Source organism: Cardiocondyla obscurior, linkage group LG16 (genome assembly GCF_019399895.1).
Source record: "Cardiocondyla obscurior isolate alpha-2009 linkage group LG16, Cobs3.1, whole genome shotgun sequence".
NCBI lineage: Eukaryota > Metazoa > Arthropoda > Insecta > Hymenoptera > Formicidae > Cardiocondyla > Cardiocondyla obscurior.
In genome coordinates this window covers 3,442,849-3,463,078 of record NC_091879.1, presented here as the reverse complement: position 1 = coordinate 3,463,078, position 20,230 = coordinate 3,442,849, and the positions used below count along the sequence as shown (strand labels likewise).

At 44.6% G+C, this 20,230-nt stretch overlaps 1 protein-coding gene across 2 annotated transcripts in view; it reads left to right on the top strand.

The window, feature by feature from the left end:
• Window positions 1-20,230, top strand: part of LOC139108868 (E3 ubiquitin-protein ligase RNF220) — a 128,614-nt gene that overhangs the window by 8,452 nt on the left and 99,932 nt on the right. The window lies entirely within an intron of this gene.

Genomic DNA, 20,230 nt, shown 5'->3' with positions numbered 1-20,230 from the left:
ATAATTAAAAAAAAAAATATATATATATATATTTATATTCTTCGATATTTTCCGTATGATAAATTACATTTTGTGTCGATCAGTCTCTGTTCCTTGCGCAATCTTAATAGTTTCTTAACATTAATACGGTTGGTCGCCGAGCTTCGTTAATACATTAACGAGATATTTTATTCGGGGAAAAGAAGTATGATAAAGTGTCGGTGAAATGTTCAGTCCGTAAGACACTCCTAGTGATGGAAATTTCAAAAATAACCACGCGGATTTTCTTCGGTATGTCATAAACATTTTTCCCCGTTGAGCAAACTCAGCTGGTTCGAAAATTTTCAAAATATACCGCGGGTATGTATCCTAAGAAGATAAGAGGCGAACACATGCCGTATTGTTTGAGAACGCGATCTTTCTCGAGTCGCGGACGCGCTTGGGGTGGACAACGTATATTTTTTCGCGCTGACCCCCGACGTATGGGCGGATTACAGCCCGGCTACACCAGCAGGGAAATCATCGAGATTTGTATGCTTAATCTACCTAAGTCGTTTATTTGAGCCCCCGGCAACGTAACAGCTGTGCCACGAAGCTCAACTTATCTCTCTTCTCTCTTTCCATCTCTCTTTCCATCCCTCCACCGCGCGTTTGTTTATTTTTCACAGTTGTCTTAATTACGGAAAGATAGAGCCATCCATTTTTCCCGGTCGCGACGCCGTTCACTTTTTCTTTCCCCTCTCAACGTGCACCTTCCTTTGGGTTTGCATTGCCAAGATAAATTATTTTAAATAATCCAATACAAAATAATACTCTGAAGAATTTAAGTAAGATTTAATTGGTTTTGGAAGTAAATTTAAAGCGATTGTTCAAAATATTACTCAACTTCGAAAGAAATGCGTTGATCGCTATATAATTTGTATTTATTTTTAAGAGCTCTGCGAATGTTCTTTCATTTTTTTTTTTTTTTTTCTGAACACGAAATCTGATTTGTGCCGTTCGTGCCAAGCGTGTCGGATGCACATCGCGTAGGTAACCATTTAGAAGGATTTATTTTAATAATCGTTATCGGTTTTTCATAAGACTTTTTCAAGACACGGTTAACTTAATATTAATAATACGAAAGACAAATAATTTCTTTCCAAGTGGTGGAATCAGATAGTTCGTGAAGGCTAGGCAAGCCCGTGGCAAAGACCTACGTTTGTTTCTCCGTGCAAAATAAGCGTCGGCGAAAAACGGCGCGATGGTCAGTTCGCTCGCTTTTCCTCGGCTAATTTTCGTTTGATTACGAAAGAGAAAAGGGATTGGGGAGAAAGAGGGGGGAGTGCGAAAAGCCCTCCCTTCTCGCTTCTATTCTTTCTCTCTTATTTCTTTTTTTTTTTTTTTTTTTTATTCCCACGTAGTTGGGTGCAGAGATAACGATGCCCTTTGACCGTCGCGTTTGCGCCCACCGTGCCGGTCGAGTGCGACGCTGGCGCGTTGCTAATTAGTTGATACCGACTTTGTGGCGATGCACGCCGCGTTGCGCTACTCAACAAGGAGAACAGTCATTGCGGAAAATTATTCGCATGATTGAGAGCAAAGAGTCAACTTTAATTACGGGAAATGCCGCGCTGTATGAAGAGAGGAATTGTTTTTTTTTTTTTTTTTCCCCTTTTTTTTTTTTTTTTTTTTTTTTTTTTTTAAATTACCTTCACTCTCGTACTAATTATTCGAATAAGTTCTGAATTTAAAGGAATGCGTTTCACTGTCGGACTGAATTCTTTTCGGTTTGAAATCTCATTGACGCGTTAAAATCCAGTGCCAATCATGGCCCACGGTGCGCCGGAGATGTATTAATGTATTGTTTGATATCCCGTACGTTGGCGGTAATACGCGAGTCTGCCGCGCGCGTATCTATTTTATACCCGATGTGTAATATGGTATTTTCATTATACACTCGCGCCCTTTTTGAGCCGCCTCGCGAAGGGTGCATATAGAGACACGCGGTTGACATACACTCGTGCTTCATCGCTATTTATGGCAAATAATCATGCGCGACTATATCGCGCAATTTACATTGCGTTTGTTTGACTCTAATGGCGCGGCAAAAATATCATGTTAATATTGACTCATCTCTGTACCGCGCGTGTTTGGCTGTATCCACTAGTTGCTATAATCAACTCGTCAATTCGATAATCGTTGTTGCTTCGAAATTTTACTATCGATAGAAAAAAAAGATAGAATTAAAAGCGTAGTTCCGACTGTTCAACTCTTTTAAAGCGCGATCGTTACGTCATCTGTGTCTAAACAGATTTAATTAATTATTAATCGAAGCGGCAGCCTTTTTTCTAATCTTTTATTAATATTCATCATCGAATCCTACGGCTGTAACTTATCGCAAAGAAAGAACGTAGCCTTTAATTGCCAACGAGGCAGGTTAATTTTTGATTATTAAAAATTAAAAATAAAATTCGCCGGTAAAATCGGCCTGTAATCAGCTCGCCGATGCGGAGAATGCAAGCAAGGTAATACGCGTTGTATCGCTTATCCTTGCCGTAACTCGCGAGTGCGGAATCGGGGGCGGGTGTGTGCGGTGTTTGATTCGCAGCCAGGGATTGGAGTGTACAATCGTACCGTTTGGCAGCCTGTTTGAATGTTTTGCGACGAGTTTATTCGAGTTATCAATTTCCTGGCAAATATCTGCATTTCCGCGCACCCACATTCTCTCCCCCTGTCGTTCTTCCCTCACTCCGTTCTCTGTCCTCTCTATATTGCGGTCGCAACGGCATCGCATAAACGGTAGTTTTGCCAAAGGTGCAAACTATTCGCGAGATAACTAATAACGGTCGGTGATGAAAAGAAAAAAATAAAAGAAAAATAAGCCACGGTGTTTTTGTTTAATACTGGCTTATATATTGTTCGTTCCCGGATTTATCAGAATTTGCAGATTAATTCAGATCTTTCTCTGTCTTCTGTACGCGCTCGGAAGTATGAAATAAAATAAATGGCAAGAAAATTGGCGAATTTTTAAAAGTAGATTACGCGTACTGGGAAATTTAATTGATTTATACATGAATTTATACATGATTAATACATCGACTTTTGCTAGCGTGTGTTCGAAAAATGTTACACAAATGTTTCTTTGTTCTAGTTGTATTTGAATTATATATATATATTTTTTTTGCATTATCTGTTATATTGTAGTTTTTAATTAATTTCGCAATTTTGCAATCTTTATATCATCGGAATTTTACTTGTGTGAGATGGATTTGTGACATAAAGAGAAACGTTTGAAAGTCGAAAAGATATAAAGAGTCATCAAAAATCATTGATAATTTAACAAAAACAAAGCAAAAATAAAAGAAAAAAAAATATCAGGCCTTGTTTTCGATATACGCGGTCGCTTTAAAACGGGCACTTTCCCATGTAAAAGCACATCCCGGAGGGTGCGAGCGCACGACCGGCTGAAGGGCTACGCGTGTATTAGCGCGTTATCCGATTTTTTTTTACACACGCATAAATACGCGGCAGTAATATAACATAGGGATGCTGCTCGTCTCGACGGTCATGAAATAGCAAACGTAAACCGGAAGCGTCGTGATTTTTAGCCAGCAGCGAATGTATGGTGCCTTTTTTTTTTCTCCCCTTCCTCCCTCCCAGTTTTGCGTATTTATGTTTGTGCGCAATTTTTCGCGAATCTCGCTCCGAGAGTCATTACCCACCCACACATAGTTTAAAACGCGTTAAAAAAAAAAAAGAAAAAACACCGTAAATTGAAAATTCTTGAAAGAAAAAAAATTGAAAAAGTTATCAACCAAATATTCTACGAAACTAAAAAAAATTAATATTGAAGTGCGAAGTCAAAGAGACTCTTGGGTGAATTTTTTCGTCCTCGTACCGTGTCGTGTATAATAAATTCAAAAAATTATTTCTTTCGGGCAATATTTTACAGCGTGCGTATGGACAAAAGAATATTCTTACTTGCGGAGGAGTTTAAAAAAAAAAAGTTATTGACTCGTGAGGTGTTGAGGAAGTTAAAAATGCAGGTAAAAATGCAGACCTAGCGTCGCGCGTCGCGTATTGTACGTATGTAAATGATCATTTCTTGAGAAAAGCAGTTAGTATCGTAACCGTTACCGGCTACGTCGTACGTCACGGCAAAAGCTTGTAAACGTCAGTTACGTCAATCATTCTTTAATGAGAATGGATTTTGCGTGGGCTAAATCACTGTTGGCCAATAACCGTTTAACGTTAACAAAATATTGCGTATGTCGTCGGTGAATTGATGTACAACTTCGCCGACGAGATGTAGTATAAATACTCGCAGACGTGAACGCTACAACTACGTTAAGCAATCGGGGAAATCGGGGGTAAAATCGAATTTCCACGTAACGCCGCCGCGTAATTGCTACAGCGGTAAATCGATTGGAAATTAATGTCTCTTCGGTTTGTTCTATCGGATATTCTAAATATCAACGAGTTTTATTAAAACGTTCCAATGTGCCGCGACATTCACGGCGCCTTTGCACGCGCGGATAGTCAGATATTTTTGCGCGATATTAACGACGAGGTACTTTTCTCAGGAACGACCGTTGTTCGAATCGCCGCGCTCGTCAATGCGCGAATAGATGTCTACCTCATTTGTATTCTTAGGGCGAGCCGCGAGCCGGCGCCCACCGATTTACTATCACGTCGTACGAATTATTTAGTAATCAAATTTCGCCCCCCGCTTACCGAGGCTTCGACAGCGGTACGAAAGGGTGACTGCGTCGTTAGCTGCTTTTACGATGATTTCTCTATTTTACGGTGGCTGCGTGAGGAGACCATTAGGCAGCCGTCGAGATTCGGTGTAAACGTGCCGCGAAAACCAGCTTTAGCCCGCAGCTTTGCCCTTTTTCTCAGAACTCATTGCGGGAAAGTGTGAAAAATATGATAGTGGAATATGTTGAAGTTAATGTTAAAAGAATTATAGAAAAAAAAATTGCCAAAAATGTGTAATCTTAATTTTTAAGATTCTCGAGATCTTCGTTTAGATTAAAAAAAATTTTTTTTCTTTTTTTTTCTGTACGAGCCCTCTTGTGAAAATACAGTTTTACTTTAATTTATGCGATTTTACGAAGGCGCGTCGTTGCGACCCGACTTTCCGCGAGTTTTAAAAGAGATGTACGGAATTTGCCCACCCGATAATACGCGTTTCGTTATTTTTGTTATTAAAAAAAAAAAAAAGAAAAAAAAAGAGAAGAAAAAAAATTTCATAGCTGATATCGCGACCCAGATAACTTGGCGCCGGGCATGGCTGAACCAACAATTCGTTACCGCGGATTATCCAGCTGTCCGCGTCGAGAAAAGGCGAGTAACGCGAAACTCATTATGATGCAGGAATAACGAGCCGCAGTATAGATTACCGGATTACAAACGAACTGGAATTATTGAATTACAAATGATTCCTCCGATTCCTCCTCCCTGCTACGCCTGATATTTTGTTTCTTCGTTATTATTTTAAGATACACGGTCTCTCGCATTGGCATCCATTTAATTTCCGCTCACACGATCCTACCGACGCGAATCCCATTCCGGGAGCTCACCTGTTATTCTCCCCGTCGTCCACCACCATCGTCGCCCTCAGAATCTTACGAATTCGCTTATTAACGACAATAATAGCATTAAAATATCTGAAAATAATCCTAATTTGAATAGTATTCAAAATCGCTCTGCTTGAAATATTCTACGATACAATTTACGTTCGGCGATCGAGTCCACCGCGGGTGTTTCTTTAAACTGCGATGCGACCCGCACACTCCAACGCGACTTCGCTCGTATATATCGACGGGTTGAGGCGCAAAAACAGACGGCCCGGCCCGTCTGTGACCCATATTACTTGGAAAATTTTTAATTGCATTTTTTTTTCCACCGACAAAGAGGAGCCGGCCGTGTTGTGCCTTACAGGCCCGCGCGTCCATCGCGCTCGTTTGTATTCGACGGGGATGGCTCGCCGAAACGAATGGCGACATTGCGAGCGGACGCGCCACCTCGACGCGACCAATTACCAATCACTCTCGCGGAACAATAAAGCAAAACCGTGGAAAAAAATTCCCGTCAAAAGTATCGCGTTTCATATGCACCTAGCGCGTCCCCGCGGAGGCCGCGGTGGCATATAACCGTCGCGCAAAAAAAAAAAAAAGAAGAAAAAAAAAATTAAAAAAATAAAACTGAAAGCTGAATGCCGCGGGAAAAAGCGCGCCGCCGTGTCGGGCTTCCTTTTGTTCGGCGAAGAAAAATTCCACGCTCGCTTCTCGAGCGATTCGGTACTTTTATGTTGCATTAATCGCGCTCACTTTCGACGAGAGGGGTGACGGATGCAGTCTTCGATAATAATTTCCCTGAGGACGATAACGTTAATTCGTCGGTAGATATCGGACCCGCTGACTGTTGACGATTCACTTAAGGGTTTTTATTTTCTCGCCGTAATTTTCGTTTTATTACCCCGAGAGCCACTTTTCGTTACGCAACGCGGCACCATCGAGCGCGATAATGTCTGGCGGAGTTAATTCACGGAGCGAGTCCAGCGGAATGTTCCAGCGCAATATTAGATAACGCCACTCTACATGCATGATCGTCAATCAACTTCAAAGTCGGTTATTTTAAAACGCTGCGCACTTATCGGACACGCTTCCATTTACTGTTTCCGTCAGTATAATATCGGTGTATCATTAACAGCTGCTAATAGCTCGCTTCTCGGAAATATAATTAAATCGGAATAGAACAGATAGGGAAAAGGAGATTTAAAAACTTGAGATAAATATAAAGAGACGAGAGAAAAAAAAAAAAAGAGACAGACAGCAAAGAAACATACGCAAAGCAGGCGTCATCGATCTCGGGAGTATTTGGCTCGGGGGAGATTTCACAAGGAAGGGGTGAATTCCGCAAGAACCGATGGAAGGATGGGGGCTGGGAGGAAGGAGGGTTGCTATTCATCACGGTCCAAGACCAAGTGATGCAACTGCAAACTGCGGCGACGTGAAGCTCGCCGCGCCTCCAAGCGCGCACAGTCGCTGCGGAAAGGCGGAAGAAGTGGCTCGCGGGGCCGAGGGGACGGGGACAGGGGAATAGAGATGGCATAGTGCCGGTTGGTATCGTAGCCGGGAGTAAAATAACTGAGATACCAGCAGCTGTATCCTCCCGCTCCTCCACCACCACCTCCTCCTCCTCCTCTTTCTCGCGATTGCAACCGGCTAGGCGGAGCTCGACTCGTCGGGCTCTATATAACTGCTGCATTGCATTGGGCACGTAGACACTCCTCCACCTGCATTCTTGCGCAATAGAAACTACCATCGCCGTCTTTCACCCTCTCCGGTTTCCCCGCTCCTTTTTCGCCTCTTTGCGCGGCCCGCGCGGCGCAACTCCCCGCGACTTATACGCGACTTATACGTAGTGCCCGCAAAAAGCCCCGCGCCGCATGATAGTCGGGCACGAAGCAGTTTCGCGGACTTCATTTTTCTCTGCCCCGGGGGCCACTTGGGCTCAAGTAGTCGGTCGTCGCAAAATACCCAGTAAATATTTCCCCGAATATACTTTCGGCAGTAATATTATACGTTTTATTTTATTTTAGTTTAATTTTTATATGTATATATATATTAATTATTAAATATACTTTTAATATAAAATTGTGATCAACGGCAACTGAACCTAAGCTTTCGTTTCCTGTCAACGTAATCGAGGACCGAGTTTAATGTTATTCGACTTTACCGATCTTCTTTGAAGATCCCGCTTTCTGTAATTAACTATACTCTTCTGCACACCGCCGGCAATAAAATCGCAGACCTGCTTTTTCTACCTCTAAGACACTCATAGAGCTACGTGACACCGTGCGTTCGTCATTTAATTCGCCGCTGGGTCGACAACCGCCCTACCTCGATTGCTATCAACCCCCGCTGAAAACCGCGATCGTTTTCCTCGCGACTACCTAGTCGATGTTGCACCTTCCCCTTTTTATCCTCTCCGTCGGGAACGGAAATAATACTTTGTTCGCGAAGAGGGGTCGGAGAGAGAGAGAAAGAGAGACGAGGTTCCTGATTTTCCTTCACGTGTGCGCGTTCGCGGCTGGCGGATTCTCCCTTTTCGCCTTCCGTCTTCTATCTCGTCGTTTCCGCGTTCGTTTAACGATCCGACTCGCGCTGCTAGAAATAGAGGCTCCGCCTCCTAGACCAGGATCCAGAGGTCGAATAAGAGAGAAAGAGAGGCTGGAAGAGAGGAAGTATGGGTTAAAGAGGAAGAGAGGTATCCCTCTCGGATGTGGGAGGACGAGACTCCTTGCGAAGCCCTGGGCGTGGTGAGGGAGGAGCTTCCTACACTGTATACGAACTCGTTTATATCCAGCAAACGGCGGCCGGATGCTGCGGACGACGACGTCGGCGTCGACGTCGCCGAGATCACCGGGGATTATGACGCAGCTTGGCAAATTCGCGAAAACGTCTCGCTGCTGCGCTATCTTTAGAATTATTTCTGATACGCCATGCAGAATAATTTTACCGCTTTGATTTAGGTTTTTTTTTATTTTTATTTTTTTTTTGTACCGATTTTATTAATGCACGTTAAATTTTTATTTATTTATTTATTTGTTAAATTGATAAGGAACGATGAATGATAACGTTAACGTTGCTTGTGAGATAGAGACGAGTGGCGTCTTGCGGGTAATATTGCGTGCGGATTTAAATATAATGCACTCAAGTAAACACACAATAGGTTTGGCCGCATTATAAGGGAATTCTATACGTTCGGTTATTTTGGGGAACAATGGAACGCTACAAGCTCGAAATAATTTTAATCAAAGACGTTAATTTCAATTTATGATTCACGGCGGATTCGACTGGGCTTTAACATAATTTAATGAAATTCGGTGCTAATGCAACATATTTGGCATACGTATTCCGTCGGATGGAGTAGAGTTTCCCTGTAATTTTAATTAAAAGTATTGATTTAAATTCTACGTACTGCTGCACGGCTCTCCACATATTAATTCGATTCATTTAACGCGCGTCGTCAATTTTATTCCCATCGTGCAGTTTGTGTTTGTAATGCAGTCGCGAGATATCTTTTCCAAAACGCTCGCCCGTGAGACGGTTCTGTTTATTTAAGAGATTTTTTTTTTTCTTTTTTTTCTGCGCGCTTTTCGACGCAAGATTGCCCGACAAAGGTTTCGGCACTTCGCAGGGAAGATAAAACCTGCACGTAGAATCCGCCAATCTCGCGTAACTCGATGAACACGAGACTTCGTAATGAATGTAATGAAGAGGGTTAATTTAGATTCGCGTTGCTGGTGAATCTAACCGAATTTCCAGCTTAATGAAATCCGGCAGCGGGATGCATACGATTAATGTGCGATTTAATTGAAAATTTTATTTATTCTCATCGGCCGATTCCAAGACAAAAGTTTTAACCCGCTTCGACTGCGGAATTGAGATTCGGGTACTCGCAAAAATATATTCGCAGGTTTATGTCGATGAAGAAAACGAAACGTTTGGCGAGCTCTCGAGGTGCTTCGAACCATCTACGTTTTATTTTAATAAAGTAAAAAATAATTAAAATTAAAAAAAAAAATTTTTTTTAAACAATACTTTCCTAAAATACGTTCTTGTTTAGGGGCATCTCGTGATGCACGTTTCGCGATCGATGCGCTCGTTTACGTGACGATTCCCGCGAGCGGAGGAAATGCGGGAAGGTGGACGGACCTTACTCGCGAAGGAGGGTTAAACCGGTACAGTTTGCCAATTTGCCGCAGGCGTTGTCGCCGGTGGGGTGCGTAGGTGCGTCATGCCGCGCGAGGGGTACGTTTAGCGGGACCGAGAGATGAAGTGCGCGAACGAACGAGATTCTGCGAGAGGCTGATGTGCGGTTGAGGAGATTAATATGCGCGCGAGGCTCGCGCGCGCCACCCTCCCCCGTTGTCCTCATCCTTCACCCTCGTTTCACCCGTGTCCGCGGCTCTTGCGCCACCGTCGTTTTGCTCTTCTCTCCCTGCCTCGCTCTCTCCAACCCCCTTTTGTCTCCCCCCGTCTCGCACCCCCCCGCGGTCCCATTTGCGCGTGGCGGCGATATATACACACGTATAAATCCAGCGGCGCGCACACGTGCGCCAACGTATATCCGCGGCCGGTCCTGGGCATTTAGTAATTTCTGTCACGAGCCGAACGTTCCGTTCGGAACGTCAACTCACGTGTAACTGCGGAGCGAATGGCTGCTCACGTATGCGCCGAGCTTAGCCGGCGGCCGCGAGAAGAGGATGGCCTCAGCGAGAAAATTCGAGCGCATCGCGACGCTGATGGTACCCCCCCCGTGCCGCCCTTCGGGCCGCCACGTTCGTGCAAATAGTCCGCACGTGGAATATCGAAAGTGCCATCTTACTCGCGGCGCAGACACACGGCCCGAAACACAATCGAGAGAAGTAAAATCCACAATCGTTACAAAGAGAAAATTAATTAATTTAAATCGAGCACTTAATTTCATAACGCGTACGCTTTCGAATTCGAAATCGAATCAAAAGGGACAAATCTGATCGGGAGTGCGAGGAATGAAAAGTGATGGCTTTTATTCAGCGCGATACTTGCATTTCTTTTGGAGGCGCGTCGTTGCCTTTTATTTCCGCGCTTAAAAATTTCGCGTCGGATTCTTTTAATCTGTAATTTTTGTTTTCTTTTTTTTTTTTTTAATTTATACATCGCGTCAGAAATTCAACGATTGGAGGACGCGAGGGGAAAAAAGTCGCGCGCGGGTGGACCGATACTTTACGGAGAATCCGAGGTGAGCGGCGAATCGCGGGACGGTCTTTCTCGGACATTCCGGGGGGAGCATTCCACGTGCATTCCGCGGAAGGATTGAGAGGGCGAAACGGCTACGGTAGGAACCCGGCTCGGTCATTCGGCGGGGTGCAAAGAGCGGCAGAAATCACGCGTGCGGTTTTGCGGGCTGCGTTCCTGACCACCGAACGCCGAAGTTCGGATTGAACTGTCACCATCAGCCCGTACGCCACGACCGCGTGACGTATATTCGTTCGTAATAACTGCGGTCGGCCAGTCGAGACGTTCGGTAAATGTTGTTTTACGAGCCGCCTTTTCTTTCTCTCGCGTCTCCCCTTTGCAGCGCGTTACGATGCTTAACCAATACGCCTGAACCTGACTAAGAAGAAGACGCCTCGTCTTCGCTGAACGCGAGACCCACGTCGACTACGTGGCTTTAACCCCTGCGGTTTTACCCGCGACAGCATAAAGCGATGCTGTAACCGCTACGAAAGCGAACTACGTTCTTTACTTTTATCATGAAAATATTTCTATCGTAATTTTTAAAACTTTAGATTTTTAGATTTTTTTTTTTAGACGAGTTAATGAGATGAATTGTAAAAATAATTGGTTGATCGTTGACGCGCGGAGGCCGGCGAGTCCCGGCTGATTTATGCTCGATCACCCTCACTCGCTCGGAAGGCGGGCACGCACGAGAGGAAACATCTCCCGCGTCGCGTTACATTGTCGTAAGCGTGGGCGTCGCCGGCCTATCGGCGGTTTTCGGAGGCCGTAGGTTATTTGTCCACGTTTGTTACCTTTTTATTTGCCCGCCCGTTATATATAGCGGTACATACGTATGGATACGCGCGCCCATATATCCGGACCGGGCCATAAAAATACCAGCGAGAGCCGATACGTCGGGTATTATTAGAAGCTCAAAACAAGATTGCCCGGACGACTCCCGGGCCACTTTCCTGGGTCCTCCACCTTCGTTTCTGCACCCTTCGTCCGGCCAGCCCTTCGCGCCACCGCCGTTCTCTCACCCCCTCCCCCTCCCCATCTCCCTAGCTAGAATGCGGACACTCGCGAGAGCCCTCCCGAAACGTATCGTCGCCAATAATCGTCTCGAATCCCTTTTGCGTAAAAACATTGACGAGTTTTTGGTTCGGCGATATAACGCGATGGTTCTCAATCCGAGTCTTATTACTCCACGTCCGCGGTCACTCCTCGCCTTTTATCCGAATCTTACGGATGCTGTCCCTCGCCAGCTTGTAAAGAACAGTACGAAACGAAACGACATTTTATTCGATACATACGTCGCGCGTTATAAACTTGTAAAGGGCTGCGATGACAACGTCTCCCTACGTCACTCGTTATATAAATTTAATTGAATTTTTAATTAATTGTAAACGCGGCGGAGCTGATTGGACATACGTTGCTCGATAGCACCTAAATAGATGAGTAAAAACTCGAGCGACCAATTTCGAAACGTTTAAATATTAAAATTCAGGGGAAGCGATAAGGATTTGGTTCCACGCGAAAACTCATCTTTTCGCCGCGCGCGTCATCGCTCGTCGCTGCGCGTCGGTGGGACTTTTTACGTCAGCAAAAATTATTCGGGACTTAGCTCGACGGTGAAAGGGCACCGGGGAGAAGAAAAGAGAGGAGAACGTTCTGTCCGCCGATCGTTCACAAAGGGACACGAGAAAAGGAAGAAGCGGCTTACGCGCGCAGGGCTTACTTAAGCCTATCGGAGTAAGACGTTCCACCTTTAGCCCTTTACTCGTGGCGCCTTCGTGGATATTTACAACGTAGTCGCCCGGGCCCACGTCGGGCGGAAGCCGAGGAGTGAGAAATGGTCCCGCCGACAATTAACTGAAATCACAGCGGACCAAGGCGGTTTGTCACTGTCCGCGCCCTAGAACTACCGTGCCCTGTTGTTGCCGTTAGTGCCACTAATACCCCACGCCCCGACGTCTGTCCTCGGCCAATATCGAGAAATATTTCATACGCCCGTACCCTTTCGCTCGGGCCCTTTCTGATTTTGTTTGCTCGATTTGTTCGTAACGCGCCTCTATTTTAATAACATCGCTGTTTCGTCTTTAAATCGGGATTTTCTGTAAATTTATTACACGACACGAATACGCGGAGTTTACTGTATCGCAATTAATGCAGAGATGAATGTAATGAAATTGATAATTTTTTTTTTTTTTGCCGGGAATGTTGATTAAGGATGTAAAAGTGATAAAAATAAAAAAAAGGCTTTCGTACCCTTCAGACACGAGTGACGTTCTCTTTGACATAAGCATAGCTAGAACGCGATTAAGTAATTAGAGGATTTTTAATCTTGTCTCACCCTCGTTTCGGCACCAGTCACGAGTCGGCGAAAGAATAAATAAACTCAAAGCCGTCGGCGTTCACAGGAATTAAATCGTTGATGAAGAGCCCGTGCCGCTCTTTTTTTTTTTTTTTTTTTTTTTTTTCCCCTCTATCTCGGTTCACTTAAATCGATAAATTATCCGCGATGTAAATTTTTAAACCTTAAATCTCGCTCTCACTCGTCCGCGCTAAGTGCTCTTTTACATTTCGATTCTCATCTGGTAATCGTCAAAAATTTTTATATGTATATCCCCCTGCATTTTTATTTCTCGCCCATAAATTTATTCTGAAACATTTTTATTAAAAATGCGAAAAACTATAATTTTAACTTTTTTTTTTTTTTTTCTTAAATAAATGTATTGATATTAATTTTTTTTTTATTATGGATTAGTCGCTCGATTAATAATTTTAAATAAAGTCCCCGCAAGTCTCTGTATTAAATTCGAGGGTGGCTTCAGCGAGGACGAGCGAGCAAAACAGATTGGAGCGACGGTAAAGGGAAAGCGGAGAGGACCGAGAAGAAACGTGTTTGGTTACAAGTAGCGAGATATTTATCCTCGCCCTTTTAACTTCGCTCTGCTCAACCGTCCATGTGCGCGCGTCGTGTACATTTCTAATTCAATCGCAGAGCGATCCAGCGAGTACAGGAAATGCGTAATAATTCCAAAATAATTCGCTCAAGGCTCCTTTTGTCGCCAAACTATGATAGTTTTTTTTTTTATTAATTGCACAATGCCTATTTTAATTATTCGCGTATAATTTTCTACGAGAGATCGAACGGAACTGGGAAATAAAATCTCTATGCACCTTTCTAACGTCTTCGTCGATCGTTTTCGAACATTTCACAATTATTCGGTAATTTATCAAAGCGTTCGGACACAATGGACCGATATAAGAGCAATCGCGAATAGTTCTCCCTTTGCGGGTCTCGCACGCAACGCGGTGTCTGCGAAATACCCATTCGCAAGAGTAAAAAGTTTCGATACGCACCGAGATAATATTCAAAATATTCTCGACCCGAACAAATTAGCGCATATTAATAAATATTTTCAACGACGAAAGCATTCGCTTTTAATTTCATACGACTTAAAAAAAAAAAATCTAAATAACAACGTAATAAATGTTGTAAAGATGTTTTTTTTTCTTTTTAATAGATGATTTTTATTGCGATCGAATAAATAAGATTAGGATCGAGCTCGCCTACAAATTCGAGAATTAATCAAATCGAACGCTGTCTTTTCCGCACGTCGCAAGAACGCGAGTCGCCGCCGGTCTCTCACAGTCTCTACCAGCATGAAGGGGCCCGGGGCTGCTATACTTTGTTCGGCGATTCGGAAATCACCGTTTGCGCTAATCGTTTGTACCGGCTTTCAATTATAATTAAATACGTTGGCACTGAGACGCCGAATGACGAGCACGGTCGTGAGGCTGCCTCCAATTAGCGGCATACGTCGGTAATATAAAGCAGTAACGTCGCAGATCGACACCGTATTCCATCGCTGATTATCAGCTCGATGGCGGGCTTCGATCGCTGATCCCCGCGCGCTTAATACCCCCGGTCGTCCACTTAGCAGTCCGGCAGTCCGGTTTCTTTGTAGCGGGTCGAATCAGCGGCCACAAAACCGGCGACTAACGATCTCGTCGCTCGGTTTAGCGAATAAACTATCGCGGAAACGGCCGGCAGACATTGCGGCGGTGGCCGTTAAAAACCGGCGGAGTTGATAATTCGATTTAAATATAAGCGCGCGCGGGCAGCCGGCGGTTTTTAATTTTTCCCGCCGGTTCTGCGGACCGCGCGGGATAATGACTTTTTTTTTTTCTCTCTCCTTTTTTTTTCCACGATCGCCGTCGCAGCGGAACTGCGATTTCATTTAATTCACTCGTTTGGGATCCGGACTCTATAGCGAATCATTAGTGCGTGAGTTAACGTCGGAGTTTACAGTTTGGCGCAACGCAGAGCGGCACGCACCGCGCGCGGCTTGTCCCACTCCGCAATTTTTATACGCCGCGCTTGACTTCGCGGGTGTATATTTCGCGCGAGCGCGTTTGATGTAACCCGCTTCAGAGGGGGGAAGAGACCGCCGGCCGTTTTTCTTGCCGAGGAATAGCGCGGAAAGATATTTCGTCGCGGATTATCGAGACACCCGGTGCACCAGGTATCCCTGGTATGGAACGTGGCCGCCCGACATCGAGGCGAACAAGCGCGGTCCCGCGTTCAGGGCGACGGAACAAAACTATCTCATTGTGTGCTAATACACCGCGCCGCTCTGCTTGGCCGACTCGTGCGACCTGCGACTGTAACACGCGGCGACGGTGCGGTCTTAAGTCGAGCTCACATCGCGATTCGCTCGATCGCGAGGAATCATTTTGGCTGCCCGCCGGCGGCAATATTATCGCGCTCGCGTTTCCCACGTTTGCTGCGAAAAATCGCAGAGCGTTTAAATAAAAAAAATAAAATTAAAAAAAAAACTAGACGTTCTATAAACGCATGCCGAAATTATGTAAAAATTCGTGCTCGACTATGTGTTAATAAGACGACGCTTCTCTCGGGGTTACGAAACGACTCCCGTGGATTTTCTCGAACGTTGCAAATGCGACTTTATCCCCGCGACGTTACGTCGTTAAGATAGGCGTGTGTGCCGAAAGAACTCGAGATTCTCAAGCATCCGATTGTGTAAAGGGTGCGTAGGGGCGCGTAAACATGCGAATGCTAAACCATCTGAGCCAGCATCCACTCTCGCCGTTTTACGCCTTTTACTCGAGAATTTTTTTCCGTTTTCTCAAATCATTCTTGGAGATCTCGTTAGTTTTCTACGTGAAGTTTAGATTCTTCCTTCAACTAAAATTCTAGTTTTATATTTTATACATTTAAAAAATATTTTTTTTATTAAATAATTTACTATAATTCCAAAAAGGTTAAATTTTTTTTTTATTTTTTTTTACTGTAAACATTATTGTTTCGTCTAACACGTCTTTGTTTCGTCTAACAAATTCGTTTTTTTTTTCCACCAACGATTCGCGACTGCCGATTAAAATGCTAACAGCCTTAAATTGCGTCTGACCTCATACTTCACCGTTTTACTTCGTTTTTGCGTTGCGGGCTTTTTTGGCTGTATTAGCATCTCCTTAAGAGCCACACGAGTCGCGCATCTCTTTAAATATTCAGAACTCACGAGGCCCATATGGACGACGGCGGGCGGTTTTCGGGGGCAACGGCGAATTCGATAACATAGGTTGCGATTACACATTACTACGACACGCAGACGCTAGTTTGCGAGGCAGCGTCCCTTGGTATTCTAAATTACGCGAAAATTCGAAGACCAATTTTCAACAGCTTAGAGGACTACCGTCTCTTTCTTTCCCTCTCTCTCTCGTTCTCTCTCGCGGGTTTCGTCGGCGGTTAGTAGGTATGGGCGAGCCACATATTGGATCATATCGTATCTTCTCACACCCCATGAATAATGCATCTCAAAGGTCGCCCCCTCCCCTGACCCCGCTTCTTCTCCATCTCGATCTCCCTCTCTCTCTCTCTCTCTCTCTCCCTTCCTCCCCTTCTGCCTATCTCTTTCTCCCTTTCTTTCCGTCTCACTTTCTCGCCCACTTGCTCTCGCAAAAGGCCGGAGTCGCGTTCCGAAATCTCTCCGTAATTAAAGCTGCCATATATTTTACTTTAATCGAGAAGATCGGTCGGCTACCATTGGCCGCGACGATTTATCACGACCGGACCCGTTCGTCCGCCTCTCTTTTCGCTTCTTCACCTCCGCAGAAGATTATAATGCCGAGGATGTATGTACCGGCGCGGATGTAATTGTGAAATGTTCTCACGACCACGCGGGTTTCTCGTCCCCCTGAATCACGGTTGCAACCGACGACACTTGTATGAAAAACGTGTTAATTATTTTAAAAATATCTCCCGGTCAGAATCCCGAAGATTTAAATACTCGTGAGAGAATAATTTTCCGGAACTATCGCATATAATATTCGATCGCTAATTACTATCTCATTTCAATTTGTTCTCATTAAGCCTAATAGAATCAGTATCGTTTCACAAATCAAATTGCAACAGGCGATTATAAATGCACATGCGAAAGCGATCTAGTCTAGCATATTTAATACGCATACTTAAAAAAAAAAAAAAAAGAAAAAAAAGGAAAAAAAGAAACCTCACGTTTGCGCGTCTTAACGATTTGCGCAGGCAATCAAGTTCGAAGTCCGGAGCCCTGCCTTTCTTTTGCTTCGCGCGCGAACGCCTCCAGTCCGCGAAAGCAGAGAGAGAGAGAAAAAGAGAGAGAGATCCGGTAGCCCTTGAAGCAACAGAAGCAGCAGCCCCGGTGTCACAGACTACGAGATAAATCTTGGATTACCACGCGCTCCCCTATCCCCTATCCCGTGCCTGCTTTCTCGAGTAGTAGCACCTCGGCATCCCGATTCTTCTCCGTCCACGACATCCGCGTCTTCCTTCCCCTTCCCCGTCGGTACTTCGTCCTCGCGCCCTGCCCGGCGCGACAACGGGCTTAGCACCGTTTCGCTGCGAGGACTCGCGACTACTGTACTCCCGAATTTACAATCTCGAGAAGTTCCTTGGCTAGATCGCACGCGAGAGCTCCGTATTAATGAGCGATTAGGGACATAAATCTGACTTTAGCTCTCGCTCACATTTTTCTTACGAGTCTCGCCCACTATTCCGCGGATCGTTAACACGTTAGACTCGAACGTCTGGAATACTCGGAAATTATTTTTCTCTCTTTCACAAGTATTAAATTCCGGCGGAGACGCGACCTACAGATTAAACGATTTGATAAACGTTAACGGAAAAAAAGGACACGGTACCGCGGATTAAGAATTTTTTATTATAAATTTTATGGTATATTGTTACCGAAGAGTTACTTTTTTCTCTTTCTCTCTTTCTTTTTTTTTTTTTTCTTCCGAGAATGATGAGAATTGATCGTCATCGAGCGCAAAGGCGCGTGCAAAGGGAGAAGATCGGCGTCAAGAGGGTGGAGAACGAGAGCAACGAGAAACGAGGAACCCTCCTCGTCTTCTCGGTGATCCGCGAGACGCCACGGTAGTCGGAGTAGCTCGAGCGGACCCTCTTAAATTAATTACAGGGAAAAGATCCGCGAGCATCCCCCCGGCAGATAGCCGCCCTTATTCGAGAGGGCAAAGAAGGATACATGCGCGCGCGCTCAGCCAAGTGTCTAACGGATGGAAATCCTCGCTAAAGGAGCGGAATGCTCGTCGAAAAAATTTCTTATACGCTGTAGACGCCGAGATTTTAAGTAGTCTCTTCTTTTCCGTCTCTCTCTCTCTTTCTCTCTCTCTCTTATTCTCGTCTTGCCTTTTCTGTCCTAGTACGACCCACCCCTGTTCTACTATATCTTAGAGGTATCCCTGTGAATTCTTTAGACCAGTTCCCCTTCAAATTGGTTCGGTAAATTTACTCGATGCGCACGCCTTCTTTGACTTGTGCATGTCTTAGGGCGAATTAAAGGTACCTCGATGAGAGGACATCTAGTCTCGCTCACTTGTACGATTTTTATCATATTTAAAAAATAAGAATATAACGAGAGGATCGATTAATCATAATGTTAATTTTTTTTTAATGTATAATAATAAATAAAAAATCTTAAAGTCGTAAGCAGTTGAAAATCGAGGAATCTAAACTCATGTGGAAACGTTACATGTGTAAATGCGTTCGCACCGTGTCCCAGGGAAACGTGAATGTACTACTACCGTGCGGATCTCTAAATAGTTGCAAAGTTCCCGGAGGTCGATTCGCTAGAAATGCTGCTTGTAACCCAGCTTTATCGCAGATCTCGTACAGAACGGTGGAGAACAAGCTAATGCCGTTGTAATCCCATAAGCGGCATAAGTCCCGATGACTGGTCGGAATAATTCCGATAGGCCGTTTCACCCTCTCCGTTGCGTTCGGGTGTATTTTCCCCGTACCTTTCTCTCCCGTGGAGCTTCGCGATCCCCGGCCCGAGCTTACAGTTTGCCGAGAAATAAAATCCGGCTTCGTGTAACTTCGCGCTAACCTTTTGCTCGATTAGCCGATTATCTCTTCGAAAGATTTTTCATAAAATTTTTCCGCTCGTGTTCTCGGCCGTTCTATTTTATTTAACTGCGTTTAAAAATGTTTCTCTCCTATAATGCGCCTTTTCGATATCATTTTACAAGCGTTACAGAACTTTTATAATAAAAAATTGATATAATTGGAGAAAATCGAGATTATTGACGTCGTATGTAAAAAAAAAAAAAGAAATTACTCGCGTTTTTAATGCTTAACCCAAATATCGATTTCGTACGGGGTTTCGACACGGCGGGGAAATAATCTGCGTGCATTCTTAATATGGCTTCTCTTCTCCGATTACCCGATCTCATCGCTCGCAGATTTAATCACACGATTCATATGCGCAACCGGCGCTGCTCGCTTTTTCCTCACTTGCGTATCGGCCCGGCATTGGCTTTCTTTTTAAAACCGAAAATTCTAAAGCAATTGTTTTTGTTGCGTGATATTGCTTTTGACTGTTTATCGTGCAATTTCGCGACACGCATACGTGGCCTGAATATTAAACTCCCATACTGGTTTTTATCGATTTGCCCGCAATCCAGTCCAATATTGAGTACACAATTAAACAACTCGCTTTTATACTGGATGCTTCAAACAACAATGTTTATACAGCTAATAACTTCTATTTTATGAATAAAATTATTTTAGACCGTTCTATGAATTTCCCTACGTTCTATGATCTGCGTTCGTACAGTGCGCGGTGTACTTGCAGTTCGCTTAGCGGTGCGTTAATTAAAATTTAAAGCGTCAGAGAGCCGCCCGCCAACGGCCGCGTAAATCGTAATGAGATCAAGAGATCGCGCGAAACACGGGGCGCTATTAGCGTCAGCCGGAGGAAAGGCCGCTAGATCACGCCGGGATCTTGAAGAACTCGCGGGGAAGAGAGCCGGGGACAGATCGTAAAACAGCCGACGCCGGTGTTGGCGCGCGGCAGGGCCAAGAAAATACAGGCGAAGTGGAACACTGGCGGGCTGTGTCCTCCTTTGCATTAAACGCGCATTCCCCGCTCAAACGATTAAGACTTAAGAGAAACCGCTGTCCC